Genomic DNA, 5,034 nt, shown 5'->3' on the forward strand with positions numbered 1-5,034 from the left:
ATGTATAAAATATACTGCTAGTTAAATTAAAATTATTGTAAATTAAATTAAAAACAAATGAAAAACAGCTGAAAATATTTGTTTACATTTTTAAATAAAATTTGTAAAAACAAACAAAAGATATTTAAATTTGTAAAAACAAACAAAAGATATTTAAATTTGTAAAAACAAATATTATTAATAAAATTGTTTAATATTACAATTATTTTTTTTGTTATATCAAAATTATTTCTATAAAATAAATAAAAATAGTCTACTTTGAAATAATTACACATGTATTTTTAACATTAAAACATATATGTATTGTTATTTAAATAAAAAAATCTCAATATTGTAGTATAATAAATAATTGCACTCAATTTAAAAAAAAAACATTTACATATTGCTAGTTAAATTATATATATATATATAATCATTTTAAAAGCTAAAAAAAAAGAAAAAAAATGCATAATTTCAATCAGTTGTCAATTTCAAAAGAGTCTCTATAAACAATTAGTTATTTAATGAAAGTTCATGGCTTTGGGCCAAATAAGTAAGCAAGTGTCCAGCATGTATAGTCATTCAATGCTTTTAAAAATACTTTTCATGATTATGTCAAATTTTTGGATGTTATAAAATACTAATGTGTAAAATATAGTAATAATAAAGAATGAGTAGGTTTATTTTGACTGGTGAATCAAAGCACAATTAGAGCCAAAGTGTGCTGAAAGTAACTTCAAGGACTGACTGAACAATCATAATGTGCGACTGCTCACACAGAGCTGAGCTATTGTTGCAGCAGAACAAAGCTCACTCCAGATAAAACAACAATGGCCGCGGCCTGCAGTGCTGGCCGGCACAGATAAGGGTCTCGCAGTCACCGCCTGGCTTTTCTCATGTGGCCCTACGTGAGGACTCCTCCCAAAACCAGATCACAGTCAATCTGTCAGCTTCTCCTCTCTCTTTCAAGTGCTCGGAGTGGGTGTGAAATAGAAACCCTCCTCTGACAAGACCTTCCCGACACTATCACAACCCATCAGTCTTCAAATCAAAGGGAATATGAGGAAGGACTTCACAAACTTGTAAATGTTTTCACTTGCCGACCTGGTATTATAAGAATTCACAGCTCTCTGGAATTCTCAATTCTCATTGGTCGTCCATGGATTGCTGTTTTTTCCTTGTATTTCAATATTTATGTAAATGTTATATAGGTTATTAAACATTTTTGTATTAAAAAAACATCTAAAATGCTGCTACACTGTAAAAAAATTGTTGGTTTAACTTAAAAAAGTAAGTAACCTGGTTGCCTTAAAAGTTTATTGAAGTTAAAAATTTGAGTTAATACAATGAAGGAAATTGGTTAAATGAATAGAAACTCAAAATATTATTGTATCTGAACAACATAAAAAATGTGATAAATCATGAAAATAGCACTATTTGGCATGTTTTACTGCTTCATCACAAATAAAATTATCCAAATATGCTTACATATTTTAATCAAATTTGAATTTGAATAACATTTTTGAGAATCGACAACAAAAGGTTGTCGGTTCTCAAAAAAATGTATTGTATTAACTCAAATTTTTAATTTCAATGTACTCAAAATTTTAAGGCAAACAGGTATCTCGCCAGAATATCGCCACTTTAAAAAAATAAAAAAATAATCTGGTTGCCAGTTCATTAAAATATTTTTTTTTGTTAATACAATGAACATTGTTGAGAATCGACAACTTTTATTAAATTATAATTCAAAGATTTTGTAAGCATATTGGGTAATTGTGTTTATTTGTGATGACGCAGTGAAACGTGCCAAATTTTTGCTATTTTCATGATTTTTATGTGGTTCAGATACAATAATATTTTGAGTTTCTATCTATTACACCAGTTTCCTTCATTGTATCAACTCCAATTTTTTATTTCAATAAACTAAAATTTTTAAGGCAACCAGGTTACTTACTTTTTAAAGTTAAACCAACAATTTGTTTTTACAATAATATGATCGATAAGTTATGGCAACACATGTTTTTACATTGCTTTAACTCATCAAGATTCAACTTTTGAAATTTAAACATCCAAGTTGATTGTACTAAGGTAGCAACTTTTTTTAGAGTGTATAGGAGGAAATGTACAGCATGTGCACGGACGGAAACAAACAAATCAGAGAAACACAATATGTACACCATGCAGCAAACAGGATAAGGAAAGAATCGGGACAATGAACATCACTGACGTCCAAACATTTCAATTCATTCAATGCACATCCTGTCCTGTCCAGGTTCTGTAAGGCTACACTGTATATACTGTAAAAACAAGGTATTTGATATAAGACCATTATAAGGTGTTAAATGGTTAACCCTCAAGCTCTGTTCAGCTCAGTCACAGCAAAAACAGGTTGACACTTCTTATGAAATTAATTTCCAATTGGACAGTTCACCCAATTATGAAAATGATGTCGTCATTTACTCACCCTCAAGTTGTTCCAAATCTGTATAAGTTTCTTTCTTCTGCTGAACACACACGCACACACACACACACACACACACACACGCACGCACGCACGCACGCACGCACGCACGCACACACACACGCACACGCACACGCACACGCACACACACACACACACACACACACACACACACACACACACACACATTTAGAAGAATGTGGGTAACCAAAGTTTCTGGTGCCCATTTACTCCCATATTATTTGTAGTTTCTGGTCCCCATTGTCTTCCATAGTAATTTTTTTCCATAGTAAATGGGTTCCATCAACTATTTGGCTAAACATATTGTTCATAATATCTTGCTTTGTGTTCAGCAGAAGAAAGAAATTGGTAATACTTGATTTTACAGTGTTCTTGTTACATATGTTCAATTTAATTACCATAATAACAGTAAATTATGCATAATTACATGCAACTAGCCCTCAAACAAACCCCTATAAGTACATGTACCTAGTTAATATTAATCAGTACTTAAATATATAATTACAATATAACAATGGATATTGAAATAAAGTGTAACCATGAAATTCAGACAGGTGTAAAGAACTTGAGGGTGAGTAAATGGTGACAGAATCTTCATTTTTGGGTGAACTATCCCTTTAATAGCACGTTTCAAAAGTCCTCCAATAATAATTTTACATTTTCAATTTAAAATATACTTCAGTTTGGGGTCTTTGAAACTCCCAGGTAAAACATAAATGCGATGTATATATCTATAAACCTGACTACACACACATACAAAAAAATCACATTATTATATTATGTAAGCAAACAAATAAAATATCAAACTTGCAGCCTTCACTTAAAAAATGTGTTCCCCGTATTGACAACGTACCATAGTAAAACACCGAATAATTATGTAGCTGAATATTATGTAATATGAATGTGTAATGCCTATCAAAGTATCATAGTATATTAACATCTTACACCATCACTACACTGTAACATGGTTATTTAAAGTTGAAGGAATAGACAAAAACAACATTTAAAAGCCTACCGAGTGTTATTTCCCCTCGTTCTTGACGCTTTTATTCCACTTTCTGGTGTAATGTCACTGTGATGTGAGTCGCGTGAAGATGCGCAGTGAGTCTCTCGCGCGTGCTGTCCGCGCCTCCTTCACTATAAACAAACGCGCGCGCATGGAGCCACTCCTCTTACAGCACGCGAACCTCTCCACATCTGTCATATCCGTCCAGTGTGTTAATGATAGAGTTATACAGGTGTAGTATTGTTTATCCGTCAACAACAGGTCCACAACTTCCGAAAAACAGCAGAGAGTCACATTCGGAGTCCCACTGAAAGCCACTAATGTAACTATAGATGGAAGCACCGGGGCTAGTTGTCACATATCCCAGTAGTCTGTCTATATAATTTAAGTTTAAAAAAGTGTTTTCTCTATCAGAGGTTTCCATTGTGACAGCTTATCCCATATACACACACACAAAAGAAGCATTTTTAGATTTACGAATTTTAATGCTGGGCTACAGTAAAATTCCCTCAAATTGAATGGAATAATCCTGGCAAATTATTATGAATTAAGATTTGTAAAGGAGTAAAGAAAAATACAGCTCTTAATAAAGGAATTGACCATTTAGTTTGTAATTTGCATTCATTAAAAAATGTATTATATGAATGATTATAAAATAAATGGTCCATTAAGATTTATAAAAAAATATTTTATAAAAAGTAGTGCTGTCAAATCAATTAATTGTGATTAATTGGATCCTAAATTTACATAATAAGTTTGTGTAGTGTGTAGTGTAGCTACTGTTTATAATTATTATACACACACATGCATGATATATTTAAACAATATTTGCATGTATAGCAATATTAATTGTACAGTAAAATTCCATCAAATTTAATTGAATAATCCTGACATATTATTATGAATTAAGAATTTTTATTGAGTAAAAAAATAGAGCTCTTAAGGGAATTGACTGTTTAGTGTGATTTACATTCATAAAAAAAAAATGCATTTCCTTGTTCCATTAAGATTTATACAAAATATTTTATTAAAAGTAGTGCTGTCAAATCGATTAATCACATTTAATCGGATCCAAAATAAAAGTTTGTGTTCACAAACTGTTTATAATGTACTGTTAATGTACTGTTATTATATAAATACACGCATGTGTATATTTAAGAAATATTTGCATGTATATATATTTTACACATAATTATACAGAGGAAACATTTGTGAACACAAACTTTTATTTTGGATCCAATTAATCACGATTAAACAATTTGACAGCACTAATTAAAAGCTCTATTTTTTACCCATTAAAAAATTCTTCATATTCTCTATTCTCTTTTTTTTTTTTTGCTACCAAAATCTGCCTATACAAGAACTGCCGTTCAAAAATAAACATACCCCGAGAAATATAATGACATTTCTAAGCCCTTTCAAATGATAATATACTATATACATAATATTACTATATCACATTATTTCACATCAACATCACATCAAAGAAAATCTGTAAACATGTAGCAAATCCCTTGCACTCTCTATGGCAAAAAATGAAATCACAATTAATTGTACTCAAAAA

At 30.8% G+C, this 5,034-nt stretch overlaps 1 protein-coding gene across 1 annotated transcript in view; it reads right to left on the reverse strand.

Moving 5' to 3' along the window:
- Window positions 1-3,616, reverse strand: part of si:dkey-49n23.1 (semaphorin-3D) — an 89,788-nt gene extending 86,172 nt beyond the window's left edge. The window contains exon 1 of the mRNA XM_067416262.1: window positions 3,480-3,616. The gene's annotated coding sequence lies outside the window, so the exon portion shown is untranslated. The remainder of the gene's footprint in view (window positions 1-3,479) is intronic.
- Between the last annotated feature and the right edge of the window lie 1,418 nt (window positions 3,617-5,034).

The sequence above is a fragment of the Pseudorasbora parva genome, chromosome 14 (assembly GCF_024679245.1).
Source record: "Pseudorasbora parva isolate DD20220531a chromosome 14, ASM2467924v1, whole genome shotgun sequence".
NCBI lineage: Eukaryota > Metazoa > Chordata > Actinopteri > Cypriniformes > Gobionidae > Pseudorasbora > Pseudorasbora parva.